Consider the following 10,665-nt stretch of genomic DNA (forward strand, 5'->3'; position numbering starts at 1 on the left):
CAACTATTTCCCCACCGACACAGCACATAAATAGAGGCAAACACGCAAATAGATCAACGGATTCCAGTAATGATTGTTTTTGACATTTGATTCTTCATCAGTTATATGAGAAAAAGGTCATCATGATATCCATGTTCAGAATTAGGAAAGATTCCCTCTAATCTCGAAATATAGTTACATGCAAAATATGTTCATAAAGTTTTCCAGTTCTCCTGCATCTGATACCTGTCCCTTTTTCCTAACTGGTTCTGTCTCATGTCTCTCCACAATGGGTCATTGCCTTTAATCGACAACATGACAATCGACAACTGCGTGGAGTCTGCACATCCTCCCAGTGTGTGCGTGGGTTTCCTCCGGGTGCTCCGGTTTCCTCCCACAGTCCAAAGGTGTGCGGGTTAGGTGGATTGGCCATGCTAAATTGCCCATAGTGTCCTAAAAAGTAAGGTTAAGGGGGGGGGGGGGTTGTTGGGTTACGGGTATAGGGTGGATTCGTGGGTTTGAGTAGGGTGATCATTGCTCGGCACAACATCGAGGGCCGAAGGGCCTGTTCTGTGCTGTACCTTTCTATGTTCTATGTTCTATGAAGTCAACATGTGCCGAATATAATCTCTCAGCGCAATCTCACCCGGTAGGTAGCATTTCACAGCACAGAAAGAGTCTCCTCGGCCCATCGTTACTCTACCTGTCAGCAAATAAAAAAGAATCCGGCCTTGAAACACAGACCTTGCGATAAACAGCCAAACACGCTGACCAATTGCACCATGGAGACTGTGGCCATGATGTGGAGATGCTGGCATTGGACTGGGGTGAACACAGTAAGAAGCCTTACAACACCAGGTTAAAGTCCAACAGGTTTGTTTCAAACACTAGCTCTCAGAGCAATGCTCCCACCTGAGGAGGGAGTTTAACCTGGTGTTGTAAGACTTCTTACTGTGACCACAGAGACTGAAATGGGGAGAGCTTAAGTGGGTTAGGCCTACACGAATTGGAGTTTAGAAGAATCAGAGGCGAAGTTACTGAGATATATAGTATTCTCAGGGGGCTTGACAGTGTAGATGCTGGAGATTGTTCCCACTTTTGGGAGAGTTTAGGACCATAGGACACAATCACAGAGTAAGGTGCCACTCATTTCAGACGAGGATGAAGAGGAATTTCTTCTCTCAGAGCATAGTGCCTCTATAGAATCATTTGCTGTAGAGAGTTCGCCTGGTCAATAAATATGTTCAAGGCTGAGACAGACAGATTTTTAATCAGTAAGCGAATCAAGGGTTATGGGGATAAAGTGAAAATGTGGAGTTGAGGATTTTACCAGATTTGCCACGATTTCATTGAATGGCGGATCATATTACATGAGCCGAATGGCCAAGTTCTGCTGCAAATCTTATGGTTTTGTGGCAGCTGTAGAGACTTTCTATTGAATGACTTAATCAATCAGCCAAAAATCGTCGCGTCATTTATAATACTTCCGAAGCAATCGAAATTTCGCAACGCCCAGCAGGTTCACCAGCGTCCTTCAGGAGAAGAAAGCTTCCTTCCTTACTCTGTCTGGCCTATAAGTGACTCTAGTTCAACAGTGATGTGGTTGACTATTAACTATCTTTAATATTGCCGAGCAAGCAAGTCAGTTGAAGGGAAGCTGCTACTGAAAGTCAAATGTGAATAAAATCGCTCGAAGTGCACCTTATCAAAAAGGTAGTTCACATCCGGCTTCTCAGGATGGACAGTTAATGATGGCTATATGGCGAGAATGAATATAAAACTGTGCAAAGTGCTGCAGATTCTGGAAATCTAAAAAAAAACAACAAAAAAGACTGAGGAGCAGGACAGTGGGCATCAGCAGAGAGAGAAACAGATTCACAGTTCAAGTGGATTACCTCACTGATATAATTCTAAAGGGCAGAGCTGCTTTTCCCAGTATCTTGGACCAATATCCATTCTTCATCTAAAATCACAAATTAGCTGGTCACTTATCACATCTCAGTTTGTGGGAGCTTGCTGTGCACAAATTCCCTGCTCCGTTTCCGACATTACAGTGGTGACTAAATTCAGCAAAAATATATCAGTGAGTTTTAAGGGCGTTGGGATGACCTGAGGTCGGGTAAAGTGTTTTACAAAAGCAAGCTCTTTCCAAACGTTAACATTTTAAAATGCAAGTTGTAATATGTCGACTGATCAGAGATTAATGTGACTATAGATCACTCTTCTGCCTGATGTTTTAATCTATCTACTTTAAATCGGTTAATATTTCAATCAAATTAACATTCAGTGGAAAAGTAGCCGGTTAAAGATGCATTATTAATTGAGGCATCAGAACTTTCAGAATGAATACTTAATTTAAAGTATTTTTTTATTTCAATTAAGTAACATCTGTTCTAATGGAAGTTTCTATTCATTTTAACCAACTGTCAATATTCCTAAAATAAACCGTTATTTTGAGGTAAAACTGATCAATATGTGAATGTGTTTATCTCGTTTTGCTGACATGAACATTTCATTGTGACCAGTGAAGTGTTTATGTAAATAAACACAGAAATAGAAGTTCCAGATCAGATTGCGGACTGAGAAAAGAGAAACAAACGTTTCCCCACCAACACAGCACAGAAATAGAGCCAAAGATGGAAATAGATCAACGGATTCCAGTAGTGTTTATTTTTCGACATTTTTTTATGAATCAGTTATATGAGAAAAATGTCATTATGATATCCATGTTCATAATTAGGAAAGATCCCCTCTAATCTCTAAATATAAGAGCATGCAAGTGTGATCGTAGAATTTTCCTGTATCCTATCTCTCTCTATGTCTTTCTCATATCTGGTTCTATCTCATGTCTCTCCACGAAGGGTCATTGTCTTTAATCGACATGTGGCAACAATAATAACAATTTTACTGTGAAAAGCCCCATGTCGTCACATTCTGGCGCCTGTTCCGGTAAGCTGGAACGGGAATTGAACGCGCGCTGCTGGTCTTGTTCTGCATCACAAACCAGCTGTCTAGCCCACTGAGCTAAACCAGCCCTCTCAGCGTGAACTCACCCCGTTGACTTCCAACTAAATGCACCGAATCCAATGTATTGGAATCCGGCGAGGGAGTTCTATGCTAAAATGAGGTTGGAGTATTCAATTATCTTGGGGTGTTTAATGAGAACTGTAGAGACAAGTTTCCTCTATATCTGATCTGGGCTGCACGTGGTGGTTGAGGATTTGATGTGGCAGGGCAGAAGAATCTTTCCTTGCACTTTATCCAGCTGCCGAGACCTTGGAGCATTTGACTGAAGAGTGTAGAGCAAGTTTACTTGCATGTAACGTGCACTGAACCTGCCCTGTGAGTGTTTGATCTCACTGTGCTTAGGGAGATTTACTCCGTATCTGAACAGTGCTGTACCTGACCTGGGTGAGTTTGATGGGAAAATGCAGAGGTTTATTTACCCTGTAACTAACCCCACTGTCAACCTGTGTTGGAGATCTCTGAAGGAAGAGGGCAGAAGAGGTTTTACCTGATATAGAACCTTTGGTTTTTCGGCCTTTAATGTGTTTGAGCGAGTTATGTAGAGGGAATTTCATTCTATATCTAAACAATCTGCAGCTGCTCTGAGAATGTTTGATGGGGACAGTGTCAGGGAGTTTCTCTTTGTCTCCAACCTGTGATGCCCCTGTCCTGCTAGTATTTGAAGGGACACTAGGCCCTGCCGTTGTTTTGTACCAGGCCGTGAGCCCGTCTCTGTTTATGTTATACTACCTTGTACCTTTGTCAGTTTATATTAAATAAGAGCGTATTTATCTTTGTTCATATTAAACTAGGCCACCAATTAGAGGACATGTCTTGATCAACGAGGCATTCAGGAGTTATTGGGAGAAGGCAGGAGAATGGGGATTAAGAACATATTGGCCATGATTTAATGGCGGAGCAGTCGCGATGTGTTGAATGGCCTAATTCCGCTCCTCCATGTTTTGGACTTAGGGACCCTGTTTGTCTCTCTTTACATTAACCTAGAACCTGACTCCGTTTCTAGTAATTTAAACCTGTCTCTGTTTGTATTACATTAGATACAGCCTCAGTTCTGCGCTGGGCCATGTCTCTTCATATTACCCGGCCTCAGTAATTGCTGCGGTAGACCATGCACAGTAATTTGGAAAATGGCTGAGGTGGAAATTGTGAAGATTAAAAAAAACTGAGGGAACAGTGATAGTCTAAAATTCTTTAGAGAGCAATGTTGATCTATGTCCAGATAAACGTCATCGTCTGTCTTGTCAGCACCCTAGATGTGTGTACGTACAACCACAGATCTCTCTGATCTTCTTGCAGCCACTTCAAATTGTACAGCTGAACTTCTATTGCCTGGGCCTAATGTAATAAACTAAGGGAATGGAATAGTTGTAATTGTGTAACATAAACAAAGGACAATTAAATAATTAACTGAGACAGAAGCTGATGTTACAGCAACTTCATTCTCTTCACAGCAGGCACACAGTAGCTGCATTGTGTAACATCGACGGGATGCACTGCAGCAACTCGCCAAGATTTCTTCAACAGCACCTTCCATACCCGAGAATCACAAGGGCAACAATCACATGGGAACACAATACTCTGCATCCTCCTACACATACAACTCTCTGGGGTAGGAATTGGTCTTGGGCACCAGCAAAGAGGAAATTATATCTTAAATTTAATTCTGCTGACTGCATTGAAAATGTATATCAAATGTTGCATAGCATACACTGTATACACTATACATCCGTTGCTACCATATACTGATTTATCGTCCAAAATATGTATTATTATATTAGCTTTCCATCTCAAAGACATCTGCAATAATGCGCCCACAGTAAAAAGCAGAGGTACCATTCAGTGCATTAATAAAAATGCGCAGGTCTCGGAAAAAGTAGGCTAGAATCAGGATCAAATACAGAATCCCTACAAGGCAGAAGGCCACTCGGCCCATTGCATCTGCACCAACCTCTGAAATATCACCCTCCTCAATCCCCCGCCCTTGCACCATGACCTATGCATCCTTGGACACCGAGGGGCAATTTTGAATGGCCAATCCACCTAACCTGTACGTATTCGGACTATGGGAGGAAACCGGAGCACCTGGAGGAAAGCCACTCAGACACAGGGATTTAGTGGTGGATTTAGTCCCACCAGTAAATATCCATAATGCACTGCGGACAACAAAGATGACATTTTTTGAGCTATTTTTCTTGACTGCTGCAAGTGTTCCTTGTTTCACAGACACACAACAAGATTCATAGAATCATAGAATTTACAGTGCAAAAGGAAGCCATTCGGCCCATCAAGAGAGCATCCTACCTAACCCGTACCTCCACCCTATCCCCACATCTCCACCCTATCTCCGTAACCCCATCTGACCTTTTTTGGATACTAATAGCCATTTAGCATAGCCAATCCACCTGTCCAGCACATCTTTGGACTGTGGTAGGAAACCGGAGCAGCTGGAGGAACCCACGCAGATACGGGGAGAATGTGCAGACTCCGCACAAACAGTGACCCAATGTGGAAATCGAACCGGGGACCCTGAAGCTGTGAAGCAACTGTGCTAACCATTGTACGACCTTGTTGACCTAAGGTTCTGAGAGTTTAGGCCTTATAAACCATCAGCTCGTTCCAAAGCTTGATGTTATTCCATGGACATTTTTCTGAGTCAAACAAAGGTAGTACCTGCTTTCCCTATGTCAGCATCAAGTTCTACATCAAGGCAATCTTTCAACATTAAAACTTGGGAGCAGAATCTGCTCACTGGCTCTTAATTAGTGTGGCCATTGACGAAAGTGCAACACCTTGTCCCAAGACCACTGTTTTCCTCATGCTTGTGGTCAGAGTCCATGAGTCTCTGCAGATGATGCTTTGTATGGATGATCCAATTTTCAACGTAGAGGAATTCTCTGATGAGGATGTATTGTGATTATGGCTCAGTTTTCATGACTGAGAGGTTGCAGAGGTTGCAGCCTGACCGAGTGTGCTAGTGGATTTCATCCTTATCTTCAGGGAAGGCGAGATCAGCAGCTTAGATCATAGAATTTACAGATCATAGAATTTACAGTGCAGAAGGAGGCCATTCAGCCCATCGAGTCTGCATCGGCTCTTGGAAAGAGCACCCTAACCAAGGTCAACACCTCCACCCTATCCCCATATCCCAGTAACCCTACCCGACACTAAGGGCAATTTTGGACACTAAGGGTAATTTATCATGGCCAATCCACCTAACCTGCACATCTTTGGACTGTGGGAGGAAACCGGAGCACCCGGAGGAAACCCACGCACACACAGGGAGGATGTGCAGACTCCGCACAGACAGTGACCCAAGCCGGAATCGAACCTGGGACCCTAGAGCTGTGAAGCGATTGTGCTATCCACAATGCTACCGTGCTGCCCTAGACCTTGAAGAGGAAGGTCCTGAATAGAGTTGGGTCAATGACACAGTCCTCTTTCACTCAACTATTCACTTAGAATCTGTCGGAAGTGGAATCATCAATCTGTGCAATACAGTGCATTCTGGCATGGAAGAAGTGAATGAGACAGGGGAGCTTTAGCAGACAGCCAATTATCCACAAATCTTATAGTCCCTCCTCTGCTGATGGTGTTGAATGTTTATTTTGATTGATGTAAGTAAGGTGAAGAGGCAGAGGGAGCAGATCATGTCCAGAGTAAATCTTGCGACACAAACACCACACCGTGCTTCCAGCTATATTCGGTCTGCAAGCAGATGAAGTGTTTAAAGTGTGAAGCCAGCAAAGGCCTTTCCAGTGCTGCTATGAGTGAGATATGTCAATAGTTGCTGCAGTTTCCTCTGTCCACTTTGTTTTCAGATATTGGTTATGATTTTGCTTCATGAATCTCCTGTGGGATGGTTTATATCTTCCAGCAGATAAGAAGGTCACAAATGTTCAGAAACATAGTAATTATATTCATCAATCTTCATTCAATTGTGAATATAAATAATTAACTTCACCAATTATGTAGTTTCACAAAAATTGGTACAGTTTTAAATTAAGTTATATGGTGCGGGTGTCGCTAGCTAGGCCATGATTTATTGTCCATCACTAATTGTCTTTCACAAAGTGGTGGTGCCCTACCTATTTAAACCTCCACAGTCACTCTGGTGTCGGTACACCGATGGTGCTGTTAGGGAGGGAGTTCTAGTCGTTTGAACTAGCGACAGCGAAAATTATGCGATATATTTCCAAGTCAGGATAGTGAGTGAGTTGGAGGGGAATTTCCAGGTGGTGACCTTCCCATGTGTCAGCTGCCTTTTCCTTCTAGAAGGTAATGTGCCACGGTTGAGAAGGCTTTTCAAATGAGGCTTGATGGGTTTCTGCGGTGCATCTTGCGGATGGGACATTATTGTCATTGTTCATCGGTAGTGGATGGAACCTTGCCTCGCACATCTCCTCTAAACTTTGCCCCACGGACCTTAAACCTATGCTCCCTGGTGACAGACCTCTCCACGCTGGAAATGCGTTCCTGCCCATCCATTCTATCCATGTCCCTCATAAGAGTGTTTGCACATAGGATGACAATCAAACGGGCTGCTTTGGCCTGGATGGTGTCAAGCTTTTTCAATGTTGTTGGAGCTGCACCCAGCCAGGCAACTGGAGAGTATTCAATTACACTCCTGACTTGTGCCTTGTAGATGGTGAACAGGCTTTGGGAGTCAGGAGGTGAGTTGCTCGCCGCAGGCTTCTTAGACCCTGACCAGATCATGTCGCCTCAGCATTTATATGGTCATTCCAGGACAGCTTCTGGTCAATGGTAACCCCAGGGTATTGATAATGGAGTATTCAGCGATAGCAATATCACTGAATGTTAGGGAGAGTTTGTTAGATTCTATTTTGCTGAAGATGGTCATTCTTTAGGACTTCCGTGGCGAATGTCACCAATTGTCACAATTCACAAAGTTAAATAATTATATTAATCAATTATGATCAACTCACAACATAAATAGTTGCATTCACCAATTACTTTCGGCATTTGGTTTTACAAAATGTAAATGCAATTCATTTAAGGGAGGTGGCTTTGAGACCAGGAAGAGATCAGCCATGATGATTGAATGGCGGAGCAGGCTCAAAGGGCTGAATTTCCGAATTCTGCTCCTAATTCCTATGTTCCTATAATTTATTGAGATTAAACTTCATTGAGATAGCATTGACCATTCTGTCACCAACAAGTAACATCTGCATCAGAATTCAATGTGAAATAGAATTAAACCACACCGAGGATAATGTGCAGCTACCCAGCAGCCTCTGCGCTGTATTGGTCAGTAATCACCTCATCGTCAAACAGAATCGCCGGACTGGAGTGTGAGATAATTTTTGAAGTGTCGGTAAAAATTAAAATACCTGTACCTTATGTGACGTTAATTAATCCTTAAATCCCGATTTGTTATTACACTGTTTTGGAAAGTAATTCAACGTCTGCAGCTGTCCACTGAGTTTTACAGGATTTCTGTTTTCAGTCTGGTGTCTTCATTAATTTGGGTTGGGACATCTGGAGTGAATTATTGTACATGAAATGACCTCATGCCCACAATATTCCACCCGTCCATCCTCACTGTAATCATGTTCCCGCTTTCTGTCTTTGAGATGAAGATTCACCATCAGCGGAGAAGAATCGCCAGGACCGCAGGAATATCTCCAGTTTCCTCTTAGTGACGTCCAGCTCGTCAGTTCCCGATAGTCTGGGGATGGAACTCACCCAGAAAAACTGGAACCACCGAATTTATTAGACTGCCACAAATTATGAAGGACCTGCTTTAATTTATCAAGCGCAAAATTAAGAATGTAGAACAACATCTTTCAGACCATCTATCCATGCATCCGTCAACCACATTCATTACTTCCTTAATAAAAAATATTCAGGCAGACAACCAACATCCATCCCTACATAAACATAGTCATCCCTTTATCTTTTGGCAGGTGGTGGTGTAGTATTAATGTTATTGTACCAGTAATCCAAAGGCCCAGGCTAATTCTGTGGGGACTCAGGTACAAATCCCACTATGGTCAGTGGTGGAGTTTGAATTCAATTAATAAATCTGGAATACATAATAATGGTGACCATGAAATCCCCTCTGCATCATCAATGAAGGAAATCTGACATCCCTCCCTGGTCTCACCTACATGTGGCTCCAGTCAGACATCAACATGTCTGACTCTTCAGTTCCTTCTGAGCTGGCCCACTCAGTTCAACAGCAATTAGGGACAGGGAACACATGGTGGTCTTGCCAGTGAGTCCCACATTCCATGGAAGAATAAAGGGAAAAAAACATCAATGCACATGTTTATCTATTACAAAATGTATCCCCTGTCTGATAGTCTGATTGTATTTCTATCCATCATCACAATGTTATGAGGTGTGGGAGAGATCCTCCAGCCGGTTAGTGTTGTTAAGAGAGGCTAGAAAAGCTGGATAACTCTCCTTTCCTTAGAGATGGGAACAGTTCAAATAAGTTCGCAATTTAAAACATAAAATGATCTCCAGTACTGTTGCTGGGTAGATTTGTTTATAAATAGTCCTCGTTGACAATGTTAAGAGTTTGAAGTTGGCTTGCAGCCAAGCGGTCAGTACTGAGCAAACAGATCTTTGAAACAAAAATCCAGATGCTTCCTGTAAACAACATTGAACATTCGAGCCTCCCTGACTGCAGGCGGCTGGATTGCTGCCAAATACTGTGTGGGGCAGATTAGCCTGAATATGAATGGATTAAATGGGATTTATCCATTCAAACAATAAATGTTTAGACGCACATGAAGTAAACGTTTTAAATAGTGTTCCATGCAAAGAAATATATTCATTGAATGTTTTGTTCACAATGAGATTAAACACAATCGTAAAATAGTAACCTGACCAGATGCTAATTAATTTATATTAGTTCTGAGTAAAGATCACTCTAGTTATTAAAGTCCGTTTGTTAAGAACCTAATGACGTAGGAGTGAGTGGTGTTGATGGACCCAATCCACAAGTTCAATAAGATGACTTCAATTACAAAACATAAAATAAAATGAATTAAAAATAAATAAACTGCATTGAATTCGCGGGGGTTCCTAGAATATTCTCCGAACTCTTGATCTCCTTTAAAGGGAGTCATCTCTTATACCCGATTAATACCGTGTTATGTACAGTTTAATTTGTCTGGATTTCAATTGTTTAACAGTCCCTCTTATTGCTGCCAATGAATGGAGAAATGACCAGTCCATGACCTGCTTTAGTGGAGAATAAAACATTTATTCCTGTGATATTGTGTAATATGCCTCAAAGTCCTGATAACCGGTGTTCCCAACACCAGTGAATGTTAAACAGCCGGTGGTCAGTAAAATTAGCGGCAATGATTTGGATGCTGAAGGATAACTTTGCTGATCGCCGCGTCCGTTCTGATTCATTAACTTCTTGTCAAAAGCTGGTGTGAATTTTATGTTTCGCTGTCAACTCACTGTTGAATTATCAGGCAAGCGGCTTCTTTTACCGCTAATGTTCACAGGACTGTCTGAGGCTCAGGGGCAAATCGAGAAATGTAAAGAGAGACATTGTGTAATGTTAGAGTTTCTTTTTGTCTGCAGACCCACATTGTACAGTGTTAGCCATCCGCACTGCAAATGCAATCACGTCATTCATTCCCTCATTTAGTTACATTATGTCTGATAAATTATACT

This window comes from Scyliorhinus canicula, unplaced genomic scaffold, assembly GCF_902713615.1.
Source record: "Scyliorhinus canicula unplaced genomic scaffold, sScyCan1.1, whole genome shotgun sequence".
Classification (NCBI taxonomy): domain Eukaryota; kingdom Metazoa; phylum Chordata; class Chondrichthyes; order Carcharhiniformes; family Scyliorhinidae; genus Scyliorhinus; species Scyliorhinus canicula.